This window comes from Saccopteryx bilineata, chromosome 7 (genome assembly GCF_036850765.1).
Source record: "Saccopteryx bilineata isolate mSacBil1 chromosome 7, mSacBil1_pri_phased_curated, whole genome shotgun sequence".
Classification (NCBI taxonomy): Eukaryota; Metazoa; Chordata; class Mammalia; order Chiroptera; family Emballonuridae; genus Saccopteryx; species Saccopteryx bilineata.
Window position 1 is genome coordinate 41590977 of NC_089496.1, and position 16432 is coordinate 41607408.

At 42.0% G+C, this 16432-nt stretch overlaps 1 long non-coding RNA gene across 1 annotated transcript; it reads right to left on the reverse strand.

Moving 5' to 3' along the window:
- Positions 1-7835: 7835 nt before the first annotated feature.
- LOC136310159 (uncharacterized) lies at positions 7836-14939 on the reverse strand. The gene is made up of 3 exons (XR_010726521.1): positions 14610-14939; positions 10276-10349; positions 7836-8239 (listed from the first exon to the last, which is right to left on the reverse strand). It is a non-coding gene; the product is annotated as an uncharacterized lncRNA (long non-coding RNA).
- Between the last annotated feature and the right edge of the window lie 1493 nt (positions 14940-16432).

Consider the following 16432-nt stretch of genomic DNA (forward strand, 5'->3'; position numbering starts at 1 on the left):
CCACACTCACCAAGGAGGAACTATTTTGAGTTCTTTATAAAGCTCAAAGGGAAGTGGACATTTGGGCAGCAGTTGAATGATTTTAGAGCAGCAATTTGTCTTTTGGCTTGAGTTTTGTGGAGTTTGGCTCTGTTATAATAAAACATTCACAAGATAATAACTTTCTGCCTTTACTACTGAGGAAGCCTAACCTTAACTAACAGGGAAAAAATATAATTGGATGATAAAATCATAACCAGGACTGTTCATATTATTCAGGTTAAAAGATATTGTTTTGGTCTGGTGTTATTAAATGTGCTATATACTGTGGTCTAAGGAAAAGACCCAGCCCCAAATGAAGATATAAAACCAATGCAGATGAATCTCTTGCGCCTCCGTTGAGTCCTACCTTGCACGTAGCTTGCTCAGGGTATACCTAGGTACAGATACTAATATCTAATCCACCCAAAGTTCTGGGACACTTTTGATGGAGAGAGCAGATCATGGGAGATGTGAAAGGCCTTGGAGAATCTCCTACTCTAAAATCTCTACCTAAACTCCTCTTAGAAATGCACTTTGCATTGGAAATTTCAATTCTTTTCGTTCAATCACTGTAAATGGCAGTTACAGAGGCCCTAACACTTTTTGGGTGAATTCATTTCCCTCTTCTGTAGAATTTGGCCAAGAACAAGGCCCTAAAGAAATTATATAATCTGGTAAACCTGTTGAAGAAAGGGGAAGACACTTGTGAGGGGTGTACCCAAATACACTACAGCAGCAACACTCCTGGCTTTAAAGTATTTATTACAGACAGCAACAGCAACTAGTCAGACATCTTTGCCTTCTATTCAGTACCCAAATTTATTTGCTAAAAAATTCAGAGGATAAACTACCGATGAATACCTGTTATCACCTTTCCTAACATTCCCCTCCTTTTCTTCAGTACTAAACGTTTTACATATTGTGGCACTCCTTTGGCTAGATCTTAATTTGAAAAGCAACACTGAGGTCTATAGTTATCTTTAAGGTAGAGGAGTCTGAGTTGCTATATTCAAACCAGCATCAACCTGATACTAGTAAGTCATTCAGTATCAGTCAGACCTATCAAGAAAGAATTAGGATTATAGAGAAGGGGTAATATTGTAGACATAACATTAAAACATCATATTCTTAAAACTCATTTATTAACACAGTCATCCATTAGGCCCAGAGAGTCCAGCATTTTGGCCAGAGTCACACAGATGTTAAATAACAGTTAGGATTCCAACCCTTGCCCATCTCATTCAAAGCCCACATCATTTCCACATCCTCTCAATGACCCATTCCATTCAGCCACTATTTTAAGTGCTTTATATTTATTAACTCACTTAATCTTCCCTGTAGCCCTGTGCAGTAGGCACTATTATCCCAATTTATACATGAAGACCCCGAGGCGGTGACAGCTGAAATAACTTGCCCGTGGTCATGCAGCTAGTAAGTAGTAAAGCTTGGATTTGACCCCAGGTGGCCTTGACCATGGTGATCCATTTCAGCCATTAGAAAACGTCCTTCTTTTCGCTCTCTTTCCCCACCCTGGCTCTTCCTGTGCAGCAGCTGAGCTCATGAGCACAGTGGGAGCAGACCACCGTAGCCAATCATCAGGCTCACTCGGAGGCAGTTGACAAAGCCTAGATCTCAGTCCTAGCAGCAAGTCCTATCACCTTTTTCTTACTTTTCTCATCTGTGAAATGGGAACATTCAACCCTATTCCATGAAATTGTTACAAGAATTAAAAATGTATGTTCGTATAAATATTTTTCAGCCTAGTAGCTGACACCATCCAATACATGGTAGCTCTCATTAGTAGTATCATTACAGTTCTAATTATATTGCTCTGTTATTATTATACTAGGGACATAAAATATGATGCTGAAAGTGCTTGCCATTTTTAGTTATATATTTGTGTGCTATTTCCAAAGGGAGGTACTCACATTTCCAATCCTGTGACAGATGACTCATTGTTCTTTCCTCAAAAACATTTGAAGCAAAGTAATAAAAATTTGGAACAATAATATGCTTTATATTAAAACACTGTGTGCCGGAGAATGGCAATTATTTCTCACAAGTACAGTCAGAAACTGGAACCCAACTATTTCCATCAAGCCATGGGGCAAGGATGACAGAAAGACATTAGTTATGAAGGAGGATCTTCTCCAAAATACAAGCACAGTGACTCAGCACAGTGGCTCAGTCCACACGGGTCCATTTCCCTTTACTTACAGTGGTTTAAGGACGAAAGGGTGACACGATAGGGCTCAGTCATTTATAAGGGAAAATCAGCTAAGGGTTACTAAAGAGATTTTCTTCCCTGCTAACAGAGAAAGTTATATGAGAAGAAAGCCCTTTGTTTTTGCCGGTATTGTCCGATGAGGGTGTGATGTTTAGAACAGTGGCAGCTATCTTGTGACCACGAGGGGAAAGCCGAGAGGCTCGCAGCCCAGCTGACAACCCAGGCATCATTAAACCTTCTGGAACCTCCCATCTCTAGGCGTCTTTTTATGTGAGATAACAGACCCATATTATTTAGTCATGTTTAGTCAGATATTCTGTTACCTGCAACCTAAAGCTTCTCAATTAAATTCAAACCATAATGCATTAGGTTCTAAACTAAAATAACTGATGTGTGAAGTTAGGAGAGTTCCTATAGCCCTCTATGAGGGATATGTTACAAGGAAATGAGCAATACACAATTTAACTAGACTCATACCCACAAATTCCTCCATACAGCAGAATGAGAAAAGAATGAAAAGAAGCTGATTTTAAGGATGAGACAGGTATGGACTTGAATCCTGGCTCTGCCGCCTCCCCCCTTGTGTGACCTTAGGCAAATTAGTTAACATACCTAAAACTCGCTTTTGAAATATGTCAAATGAGAAGAAGAACATTTACCTGGTAGCACTTGTGGTAAGGGTCATCTGGGAATAGGTAGAAAGCATTCTCTTGCTTACTCTCTCTCTCAGCTCTGAAGACCCTGATACATAGGAGGGGCTTTGATTCAGTGATTGTGGGATTTGTTGCTTAAACGGGGACCGATCCGAGAAACCGAGACCTAGTCATCCTAGGTTAATAAATCTCCCTTCTCTGCCTTCAGCTAACTCTCTCTTTTTCTCTCTCTCCAACTTAGAAATAATCTTATTTAACAGGGAAAGTTTATTTAATATTTAGTTCCCAGAGTGTGTTAAAATATTAAGTAGACTTTAAAAGTTAATATCTTCTCTTAGAGATTCTGAAATACCCCTTCAGAGGTGATACCCACCCCACATCCATGTAGTTAAGAAATAGCTCTGTTTTATACATAAAAAATATTAAGTCTTCTTGAGGCTCTTCTTAAAGCCCTAGATATCTCTGAAACCACCCAAATTTGGTGCCTGGATCAAAGATCAGTAAGGACCTTTGCCCAGATATAAAAAAGAAATCTAACTTTGATGAGCTATAAATGGTGGTTAAATTGGGCATGTTATAATTAGGATCCCCTTGGTTCATAAGATTGGGAAAGATCTGTCTGTATCAGGGATCAGTAAGACCTGAGCTTTCAGACATCATTGTAATCACTCATTTGCTTTCCTTATGACCGGGAGCAGGTTGGGGTTGGGACGCTCCTATAAAGCCATAAGAGTCAAGATGACTATGCCCTGTAGATTTGAACACAACTCTAGCCCCACTGTCCTATACTAATGCTATCTGAGCTCAAACTGTAGAGAACAGGCAGTCATACAGCAGTGGTCCCTAGAATGCTGTTTCTCTCTTTGCCCAGAATGACTAAACTATTTACAGCTCTCCTCTTGATGAGATAACCAATTTGACAGTCTAGATTTCCCCATAAAGTTTATATCAATATGATTCTGAGTTTTAAAGGGATTTTGAAGGAGATGTATGAGGGAGATAATATCTTCTACTGAGAAAACCTTCTCAGAGTATCACTACACAGGGCGTGATACAATCAGTGTTTTGTTATCATGGCATCTCTGCTAGTCCTAGGTGCCAGCACAGTAATAGAGTAGGTAGAGTGGATGTGGCATTTCCCTCTCTTTCAAGAAATCAGTTCATCTCCCAGATTGTAGCAAGTCCCAATAGAGTGGGGAATTTGTTTGAAATCTTTTCTGGGAGATTCTATAAAACTCTGCTCTGGATAGGATTTGATAAGCTGAACGTTGCATATGAAGTGGTTTCCACTTCTTAAAAAGCCCAAAGAGCAGGAGTGGCGTTAATTCTGTGAGTTATGTATGGCTCCTGCTAGAATAGTGCTCCTGACCTTCCCAAGTGGCTGTCAACCAAGAGAAAAGACGGTATCTCCTTCAGAGGTGCTGAATGCCACAAAGCAGCAATTTATTGTCCTAAAGTTGAATAGCCCAGAGTCTGGCCACAAGAGAGAGGGCAAGAGAAATTATGACAATGTATGACTTCTTTTGATCAAAGATTAAGGGTGGATAATAAATATGACAAGATTCTTATTGCCTTGCCTGCAATGACAGTAATTTGGAGGGGATTAAATTATCTTTTTTTTTTTTTTCTTTTTGACAGAGACAGAGAGAAGAATAGATAGGGACTGACAGGAGGGAGAGAGATGAGAAGCATCAATTCTTCATTGCGGCACCTTAGTTGTTCATTGATTGCTTTCTCATATGTGCCTTGACCGGGGAGCTACAGCAGAGCAAGGGACCCCTTGCTCAAGCCAGTGACCTTGGTCTTCAGGCCAGTGACCATGCAGTCCATGACCCCATACTCTAGCTGGTGAGCCCACACTCGAGCTGAAAGAGCTCATGCTCAAGCCTGCAATCTCAGGGTTTCAAACCTGGGTCCTCTGCGTCCCAGTCCGACGCTCTATCCACTGCGCCACTGCCTGGTCAGGCTTTATCATTCTATCTTAATTTTAGATAATCCTCATCACCCCTGGCTGTCCCCCAACTCCCAGAACACACACAGACATAAAGTTTATGGCTGTTTCCAAGTGAACGTCAACTTTCATATCATGTGCGTCCTAGATTGCTCTCCACAGTGTTGCCTAAGAAGATAATAGACCTAAAAGTGGAAACAAACCTGATTTTCTGAAATATTATTTAACTTGAGCTCTGACAAACACAAAGTGTCAGTGTCGCAACAGCAGAACTTTGAAAAATGCACAGGCTTTTCTCTTCTACTTTTCCTAGTCATGGTTTTCCCTTTAAAGAGCTAAATGCATCCATCTGTGTGCCTACTGGGTGGGGGGTAGTAATTAGGAATGAAAGAAGTTAACAGCCCCTGACATATAAACTAAGATTTTGCAGTGAGAAACTGTCAAGGTGAAAGAGATTTTTTTCTTTATCACTTCAGCTCCCACTTAACATGTTAGGAGCTATACTTGGCAAAGCAAACCCTAAGCTTTTCTCTCTGCCTATTACACTATGCCAAGAAACTTTCTACACTGTGGTGGAAAGACGATGTGATAGAGGACAAGTAAAAGTGAAGTTTCCTCTTGTGGTCCAGGAGATGGTGAGAAGGAAAAGAAAGATCAGAGGAAGGAAAAGGTAGACATTGAGAAACTCATGCTCCAAGGTGGTCATCTGGCCCCATCTTGTGGGATTCTGGAATAGCTACACTGAGTGGCTTCATCGAACACAAGAGGTCCTGGCATGATTAGGAGAATGGAGTGATGAGGTCTGAGAGGAGAGAGAGGGAGAGAGAGAATCTAATCTGTACTCCCAAGCCTCTCTTGGTAACAGAGTTGAGAGCCCACAGCCTGGCGTGGGATCTGTTGTGGCAGTAAAAGATCCCACAGGCCCTGGCCGGTTGGCTCAACGGTAGAGCGTTGGCCTGGCATGCGGGGGACCCGGGTTCAATTCCCGGCCAGGGCACATAGGAGAAGCGCCCATTTGCTTCTCCACCCCCCCTTCCTCTCTGTCTCTCTCTTCCCCTCCCGCAGCCAAAGATCCATTGGAGCAAAGATGGCCCGGGTGCTGGGGATAGCTCCTTGGCCTCTGCCCCAGGCGCTGGAGTGGCTCTGGTCACGGCAAAGTGACGCCCCGGAGGGGCAGAGCATCGCCCCCTGGTGGGCGTGCCGGGTGGATCCCGGTCGGGCGCATGCGGGAGTCTGTCTGACTGTCTCTCCCCGTTTCTAGCTTTTAAAAAAAAAAAACAGAGAAAAAAAAAAAAGAAAAAAAAAGATCCCACAGGATGAACAGCTTGACCAGGAGCTGGATGGGGGGGGGGGGGGGGGGGGGGGGGGGGGCGAGCCAACAAAGAAGGCTGACAAGGTCTTGACTGAACCAGAAAAAAATAACTTTAGCAGCCCCTGAAGTCTATAGCCAAAACTTAAATATACTAACCAGTACACAATTCAGAACCAGGGAAGACCATAGGGCCTCTCTCCTCACCCCATATCATAAGAATACCATAATCTATACTCCTCCATGTTCTTTCAAATAACAGGGCAGTGAGGTGTGAAAATAGGGGAAATCCAAGAACCTGAGAATCACCTAATGAGGTGGTTTAAATTACTGGATCAGAACACATTTTAAACCAGATTAAATTGAGTTTGGTTTGGTTTTTTTCTTTCCAGCTATAAGACCAAATTAGCTATAGACAAAATAAAGAAACTAAACCCCGCCTAAATTTCTATATCATGAGTAATTTTGCAATCCTGCTACAAAAACACCTAGATCAAATAACGTTAAGTTCTCATCGTATTGCACTTGACCACACAAAAATAAATGGTCTTTCACTACCCAGACCTTTGCAATAGAAGGTCTTTTATTTATGAGAGGCTTTTGCGCATGGAAAATGATCACTACTGTCTGTGGTTCAGTTAGTATGAAATGTTTTTTACCTCATGGATATCTTGAGTGTGGTAGATTACATTATTTGCTCCCAATTCTGCCCTCCCACCCCCCACTTTGGCCACGGTTCAGGAATGCAGGTAGAGAATTCTTCCCTGCCTCTTTGATGTTGGCCTTGGCCATGTGACTTGCTTTAGACAATGGAATGTGGACCAGAAAGAGCGCCTGCCAGTTTTGAGCCAAGGAATTAAGGTAGTCACATGTTTCCACTGTCCTGTCTTGCAATTCTGCCATCTACCTTAAGAAGAGCCCTGAGAAACCACTGGTCCCACCACAGAAACACATGTAATATGCCTAAACTTAACTCACAGTCTGAAGGAGAGCCTCCCCAGACCACCTGCAGACCGAAAATATGAAATGCACGACTTGCAAATTGCATTTATACACCATTATTGCAGAAGAAACCTAACTGATGCATTAAACAATTAGCATTTCTTTAAGTACTAAACAATCAACATTATCCTAAACATTCATACACTGTTCATACAACTGATACACCAAATCACAGATTCAACAACAAAATTTCCCAGATATTCAGTGATTACAAACTTATTTAAATATACACTGTAAATAAGTACTTAAAATCACAAATTTAACAGATCAGGTTCTTATAAATATTTTAAGCAACCTGTAACAGAGACAAACACACTCACAATATTATATTGATTACCAGCACTGCAGGGTTTGGGTAGTCAAATGACTGCTGCTCAGTTGGATTTGGAATCCAATCATAGTCCAAAATGATTCTACCCCAAACCACATTATTAAATTAAACCTTTAAGTTAAAACTCACTTTTACTTTTAATTAGTTGCCTTTCCTATAGATTTTCTATTTTTGATACATGGTTTCTCTATATAAAATGATCCATTCTTTCATGTATTTTAGTTCTGGCAGTATCTAACCAATAGCCTTACCACTGTAATATATATAATAGTCTGGCCTGAAGTTACAATAAAAAACTTCTGTTTCGTGAATATCTTACTATAATTAGCAGACTGGCTAGATCAGGGTTTTGTAAACTTTAAAGTGCATATGAATCATCTGTGAATCTTGTTAAAATACAGACTTTGGTTTAGTACGTCTGGAATAGAACCTGAGATTCTGCATTTCTAATAAACTACCAAGTGATGGCAACACTATTCGTCTTTGAACTATATTTTGCATAGCAAAGACGTAGAGATAGCTTCTCCTGGGTGGTGAGGGATTGAGTCTGTGTAATTAATTCTCTTCTTTAGGATATCTGGCTCTTTTATTTCCTTGCAATACATTATCTTCCTGCATGACTATTTACGTGTCCTGAATAATTGTCAAACCTCCATCCTCTTGGTTACTTCAGGTGGTTGCTGGTGTTGGTCTTTTCCTTTCTTGGAACAATATCTGCTTCTGGTGTTCTTTTTGTATATTCTTTCTGAAAGGCAGAAACCGTGGAACGAACCAAAATCATGAGGCTAGTGTGTTCGAAAAGAAAAATTTATTTTAAAAGCATTTGGGTGCAAGTGGGCTGAGATCAGCAACAGGTGTCAGCCCCAAGGGAGGGCTAGGGCAGGAGTTATACAGAATAATCAAAGGGCCCGGGGCATTGCTGCCTCTGCTGGTGCGAGACAGTTTCCTCTGTCTGTGGATTGTAGTGGCATCACAGCTCCTCAAAATCTGATTGTACCCTGACTCAACCGGGGGTATTTGGGCCAGGCTACTGAGTAAGTAAGACCTTCTTCCTCCTCCAGGCCTGCATTGTTCTCGAGTTGGCAGTTGAGTAGCCATTTTATCTATCACTTTCCTTTATACAGACTTATAAATAAAGACATTTATATACTTTATAAATAGACTGTCAGAAAAAAATATGAAAGATGTTGAAATAGGCAGAAAAAACATATATATTGGCTGTCCTGTCTGGCACATTTTCCAGGTTCCATTGTCTTTGAACTTGATGGGCCATCCCAAAATATGGTACATTGACATGTTGAATATTTTAAGCTGAAGGAATCGGAGAAATGGCATGAGCAAGAAGAACTTCCTGACCTTCCCCTGAAATAGGTCATAAAACCCTCAGTGAGAGGTGCCCTCCCTATTCCCAGAGGAAAGGAACACCCTTATCTACAAGATAGGAATCTGAGCAAACAGGCCTTGTTGTTTACCCCAGTTTGTTATATTCAGCTTATAACTTTTATTTTTATTTTTTTGTCCTATCACATTTTTCTACCACTCTCAACTCTTTATCAAACCTAGCATTGAAACAGTCAGGTATAACCACTTCTTCAGGTCTTCATTTCTTTATGAAGACTCCTTTTTGTGTGTGTGTGGGTTTTTTTCTGAAGTTGGAAATAGGGAGGCAGTCAGACAGACTCCCGCAAGCACCGGACCGGGATCCACCCGCACGCACACCAGGGGGCGATCCTCCACCCATCTGGGACATCGCTCTGTTGCAACCAGAGCCATTCTAGCGCCTGGGGCAGAGGCCAAGGAGCCATCCCCAGCGCCCGGGCCATCTTTTGCTCCAATGGAGCCTCGCTGCGGGAGGGGAAGAGAGAGACAGAGAGGAAGGAGAGCGGGAGGGGTGGAGAAGCAGATGGGCGCCTCTCCTGTGTGCCCTGGCCAGGAATCGAACCCAGGACTCCTGCATGCCAGGCCAACGCTCTACCACTGAGCCAACCAGCCAGGGCCTATTCTTTTAAGTTATTATGAACTTAAAATAGTAAAAATAATCATTTAATACTTAATTTTTTCCAAATTTAGCCGGTGGGAACACTGTTAATCTGCTCCTTTCCCCTGTCAGTACTGACCTTACTATATATATATTTTTAAAGAATTCGTGTTTTCTGGCAACAGAAGGATATTTCCTGACCCGTTTACATTTCTTTTCCTGTCTCTAATCTTGGAAACTGCTATAGTGTGAGGAGTCCAGGCTCCTTCTAGTGGAGAAAAGTAGCAAAGGCCCAAATCTGAGCATCATCAGTACCCATGAGAGCTGTTGGTTTGCTGGGGGCATTTGAGAAGTTGCAGAGCTGGAAAATATGCATTGAGTTTCTACTGATTTTTCCAAGCATATTTAATTGCTATGTCCTACTTTTCTTAAAGGCTGAGGTTTATCACTGACCTCTGAGACTTTCTACCAGGTTTCTGCCAAGGGAAAGATGCTAATCTGTAGAAAAACACAGACATAAATAAGTTTCCAGGTGCGAAGAAGGGTTTGGGAGAGGACTGCAGAACAAAAACTGTTTTAATTCTGATTTATTTCCTTACTCTAATATCATATGGGTATTTATTTACACATATCCAGAGAAAAGAAGAGGGTGGGAAACCACAAGGATTTGGAAAACTCACTTTAGAGACAGAATGAGGACAAAATATGAACTATAAGCAAGAAATCAAGCATTGTGTCTCAAGCAAATCTTCATTCCTCTGAGGTTACACTGAGTTCCAAAATGGATGAAGTAAAATATTCACCCTTGGCAGTGATAGAGAAGTCCATGTTCTCCAAGGACAGCACAGCTGTGGTTTGTGATCCCCTGAAGCTTTCTCTAAAACAGGAAATACAATTTTTTTTTCACTATGGGTTTTTTTTTCTTTGCCTATGAAAATCAAGTATCACTTGATTCTAAGGAGTTTTCCTCTTACTAGCTAGTTTCCAACTGAGTTTCCTCCCCTTCGTTGCAGTTCTCACCAAAGCAAATTAATTGCATCCTGCCCCACCCCGAGGACAGGAACCATGACTAATGTCAGATTCTTGGATCTGGGCATGAAATATAATCACATTTGAGTTAGAGGGTTTAGGCCTCCTCCCAGTCCCTTCGTAAGGCAGTCAGAAGAGAGAGAGGATGCTCTTGTCCCGTGCATTCGTTATGCCCTCGCACAGAGCTCATGTGATCTGGACCCAACAACTCTCTAAAACTCTAGATTGTTTCTCAAACAAACAAAAAAAATCAAGTCAAGCATTTAAACGCCCTCTCTCTTTCTCTCCCCCTCTCTCCCTCACACACATGTACACGAACACCTCCCCCCCCACACACACAAATATACACACAAAATAGTAGTTAAATGCTTTTGTGTTACAATAAGATTCTTCCTAAGACTATATCACCAATTACCAGGCAAAGGATATACTTGAATGATTTTTATCCATTTTGAGGGAATACTATAGATTCTGCCAACTGATAATATATATTTCAGTCTTGAAAACAACTTTTCCCACGCTTGTCTGAAGCAAGCAACAAATTTATTGCTAAATTTATTTCTGATCACTGAGAAATTAATAGTGCTCCCCAAAGAAGAGAAGTTATCCTTTAAAAGTCACAAACAAGCTCTGGCTGGTTGGCTCAGTGGTAGAGCATCGGCCTGGCGTGCAGGAGTCCCAGGTTCGATTCCCGGCCAGGGCACACAGGAGAAGCACCCATCTGCTTCTCTATTCCTCCCTCTCTCCTTCCTCTCTGTCTCTCTCTTCCCCTCCCGCAGCCAAGGCTCCATTGGAGCAGTTTGCCCGGGTGCTGAGGATGGCTCTGTGGCCTCTGCCTCAGGCGCTAGAATGGCTCTGGTTGCGGCAGAGCGACGCCCCAAGATGGGCAGAGCATCGCCCCCTGGTGGGCGCGCCGGGTAGATCCTGGTCGGGCGCATGCAGGAGTCTATCTGACTGCCTCCCCATTTCCAGCTTCAGAAAAAAATAATAATAATAAAATAAAATAAAAATCACAAATGAACCAAATTTGGGAATCCATTTGAGTTACTAGATCTTTTGTAGCATTTATAAGAGAAAAAATTGGGGGATGTGTAGCCTCACAAATACAGAAGGATGAAGAAATTTATAAAAGATATTTCATAATTAAAGATGAAGGTAGGGCCCTGGCCGGTTGGCTCAGCGGTAGAGCGTCGGCCTAGCGTGCGGAGGACCCGGGTTCGATTCCCGGCCAGGGCACATAGGAGAAGAGCCCATTTGCTTCTCCACCCCTCCGCCGCGCCTTCCTCTCTGTCTCTCTCTTCCCCTCCCGCAGCCAAGGCTCCATTGGAGCAAAGATGGCCCGGGCGCTGGGGATGGCTCTGTGGCCTCTGCCCCAGGCGCTAGAGTGGCTCTGGTCGCAACATGGCGACACCCAGGAGGGTCGCAACATGGCGACGCCCAGGATGGGCAGAGCATCGCCCCCTGGTGGGCAGAGCGTCGCCCCCTGGTGAGCGTGCCGGGTGGATCCCGGTCGGGCGCATGCGGGAGTCTGTCTGACTGTCTCTCCCTGTTTCTAGCTTCAGAAAAATGCAAAAAAAAAAAAGATGAAGGTAGGGTTAACAGGACATTTAATTGCCTTGTTTTCTGAAAAAGATACTGAAATTTGAGCAGGCATTTCACAAACCTCATTTATCCAATTTCAACACATTCCGAGGTAAAGTTCATGGGCAAGAGGTATTTATACTCTAGTTAGGCTTGAATATATTTGCTTCATTTAGTGACTCTGCTCAGTCCTATATTAGGACTAAGGATACAAAGATAAGGAGAAAAAATCCCTACCATCCACAGGATTTCTCTGGGTCCTGGCTTAATAAACAGTTCTCTGGCTCTTGTATTCAAGAGAAGCAGCAGTGGTTGTAAAGGCAGCTCTAAAGGGAGCAGGTTTTTTTTGTTTTGGGGTTTGTTGTTTTTTTTGCCAAAATAGAACTTTGTGGGGAATTAGCTGGTGAGCTAAAGAGGTTTCTGAGCTACCAAAACTGATTTCACGCATTCCAAATACTGAAAGTCATGGGTGGTGTAGAAAAATACCAGCTCCCATACAAAGATAAATGTTGAGAACTTTCAAAGTTAATACTGGAAGAAAGACTGAGTGAAACCATGCAGTCTTGGTTTACCCTTATCTCATTTTAGTAGTCATGATCACTTTGTTTTCAAAGTATATTTGACTTTACAATCCACAACTGATAAAAGAGCAAATGGTACTACAGCCTTGTGAAGTTAGAGGTTACCTGAAGGGTTGGATAAGCTGTTCTGATTTTATAGCTTTTAGAGTAATCAACCACAAGTATGTTATTATTTTATTGTCCTGTAGAATGTTAACCAGTTTTGTATCTCCATTAGTGTTTTCTTTTGCCAACTCTGTGTGTGTGTGTGTGTGTGTGTGTAAGCATTTAAGGAAATCAAATCTTTTATCTATTCCTTGATTCCCTCACTGAGTTCAGTAAAAATCATATTCATTCAAATAACTTTAAGAATTTTGCTTTTAAAACTCTGTATTGTTCCACACATTATCTGAGATACCTGCCTGCCCTTCAAACACTGACATTCACAGGTACTCAACCTCTGTCACTTTCCTCTTAGCTCCTCCCCTGCCTATAGAAGGAGGGAGCCATCCTAATACTCACCCAAGAGCACTGCTTTCTTTATAGTTTTGATGCCTTGGTGGTTGTGACCAAGAGAGAGAGATTATTTTTCTCACAGCAGCTGTCCGGACCTGTTCTTCCCAGCCTCTCAGCAGCAGACTGCCACCGTGAGAGACCTGACCTGGACTTTTAGATACAGTAGTACAACCATCTTACTCTAATAAAATACCAAAGCTCTGTGCAAGAGAAATGGCCCCCACAAGGAGATCCTGTTTTCAGGAATTATGAGAATCTTCTCTTTTTTTCTTCTTCTTTTTTTTTTTTTTTTACTTTTTATTTCTGTTCAAATATCTCTCATCCCCATAAATATAAGCATTGTTAGCAACTTGTTTTGTAATTTAGTTTCTGGACAGTTTTTCTATGTGTTTTCACATGTTCTGCTATCTTTCCACATCAGAAGGCTGCCCCTTTGAACCGCTGCCTCAAAATAATGAAAGATTTTCCTAACAGAGTGTAACTGTTGGTACAGCAATGGAAAAGCTGGGTATCATGGTCAACCTATTTTGAGGATTTAGAAAATCCTTGTTTGTAATTTTTTCCCTGTGTGTTTGGTCTGTTTTTGGAAATGCTTACCGAGTATGGGGAAAGCTATGTGGAAAAGTAGAAGGGAAGAGGATAGGCAATAAACCTAGAGAAGATGGACAGCTACCTAGAACATCTGGTCTGCAAGTCCCCAGTAACAAGGGAGTGGGGGGCAGAATTCCACTGACTTTACAGGGTCACTCTAATGTGTGTGTTTGTGGGATACAGGAGAGGGCAGTGAGGGAGAACAGAGATAAATATAAGCTCAAGAGAATACAACTCCCCTTGAAATGGTTTGCGGGAAAGGCTGCAAATGGACATTTACGATAAACTGGAGAAAGATGTTGAAGCTCAGCGGCCGCAACCAGCTCGGCAATGGGCGCGCACGAAAGGAAGGCGCCCCCAAGCCTTAGGTATTAGAGATGGATTTGGTAACCCTGGTTGTAAAGCTCCCATAGGTTGAATTACTGCATCTACTGCACGTAAATCTGTCAAAAACCTCCACTTCCCCGGATTTTTCTTAATCACAAACACTAGAGAATTCCATGGGCTAAATGATTCCTCGAATCTATATGTCCTTTTTCTAATTGCTCGAATACTAATTCTTGAAGAGCCTCCAATTTTTCTTTAGTGAATGATCACTGTTCAATCCAAACAGGCTTATCCATTTTAAAAGCACTGCTTGGGGTTTAGAGAGGAGGCTTTTGTGAACAGTAGCTACTAGAGATACTCTATTCCTTGTCTATGGCCTCTTATTATTTTAGGCTGTCTAAAAGTTTCGCTTCGCTGGCTTTAGCCCTGCCAGCCTTCAACAATTGTTTTAAGAGACAGATATAGAGACGGCGTATCATAACACTGTCCCCTTTCCGCATTGTCACCCTGTATTTCCCCGAGGGTGTCCTTACCACTTACCTGTGATGGACTGAACTGAGGTCTCTATTCCCTCTCGGTGTCCAGCAGTTGTTTCCTCACTTTAACGCTCTGGCGATCCTTCTTCCAATCACGTCACTGTTCCAATCGAGTCCCTGTCTGGGTGCCACTTGCCGCGACCAGCTCAGCAATGGGTGCGCACAGAAAGGAAGGCGCTACAGGATTTAAGAAAAAACACATACAAGACACAACATAGAGAAAAGATGGCTACAGGGAACTCCCATCCTCTAGGACTGAGAGCCCAGATAGCTGCAGCCTCATCATATGTATTCGTTCCCTTGCTCATCAAGCAAATTAGCAGAGCCTGGGTCAAATTAGTCTCGAATAGATTTGGATGCAGAACTAATACCTTTCAGGTATATAGGAAAAAGGCTATAGGGATCAGCTGTTTCTAAACAGTGTTATAAACAATCTTATCAGTGCTTGCCGGGGCGGCATTCTGCCCCTGCAGGACTTGGCGTTCCGAAGTCCACACCAAAGACTTGTTCCAGGGCAGCAAGCAGTCTCCAGCCATTTTCCTACACTCAGTGGAAATGAATTCAGAAAAAGGGACATTTGTTCTCCAGCCAACTTGACCTGAGTTCTGAGGAAGAACGAAATGCCTTGGGCTGAAATCCTTTCATAGATGGATTTCATTGTCATGTTGTCTTAAGTAAAACAGCATTTTAATTACAAGCCATGGTTACAGTGAATTAGTATATGACCCACAGGCAAAAGAGTCAATTAAGCAATTACAAGAAAAAACATTCCAATCTTCAATTGAGGATGTGACTAAATTTTATAATTTTGTCCCACTTAAGACTCCCATGAGTTTGAAAGATTCTGTATGTTTGGCACTTTAATTGTGGAGGGGGGGGGGAAGAACCACTCCACGGCTGGGCACGGCCCCTTGACATATTGGCATATGGGCTGAAGACTACTATCTTGTTCCTTTCCTTCGCATTTGAAAGAATGTTGACTCCTTATGTTATGCTTTCAGTATCAGATTTTTCCCTTTGGGATTTAGACCAAAAGTGAATGGCTTTGAAAGACATATCTATTATAGCCTTCTTGCCTAGATATGAATATTATGTTGGGAAAGTCAAGGCAATCTAATCACCCCGGAAGCCCTCAAATTTGAGATATGAAAGAAAAAAAACAACAACAGTGCTTGGCAATTGAATTACTCAGTTAAGAGTTTAGAGCAGACCCCATTTTTCTGGCTGTTTCTTTCATGTTCAAGGAGCTTTTAATTGAGTCTAGGTTAAAAAATGAGAATAAGTAGATATGTAGAAAACATGGGAAATAAGTTCCCACTCCTTCAGGCAAGGTCTTTTTTGCAGTTAACAAAAAAATAATAATAATAACAATACATACACTGGTTTGGATTATCTAGAAGGTGCCAAACACCCTTCTAGGTGCTCTAATTCCCACAGTAATCCTGGAGGACATGAATTATTATCTTCACTTCCCAGCTGAGGAACCTCACGTTCAGAGACGTTGGGTAACACACCCAGTATTACCCAGCTAATAAGAAATGGAACCTGGGATCAAATCAGGTCGCCTTGATTCTATTACGCTACTTTACCTCTTAAAAGTTAAAGCAACAAAAACTTTTTCACAAAGTTTTGCCTGAGATCAGGGATGGATCCAGGTTTTATGAAACTTAAAGTTTTTTTTTACCTAGAGGGAGAGAACTTCTTTGAGAAAAAGTATACAAAAAGATCTACTTTGGCAAATGTTACAAAAATGTATGAGCTTATGACTACACTGTGAGGGTGCTCGCTTAGTAGGGGCCAAGGCAAGTGACATTTAAGCT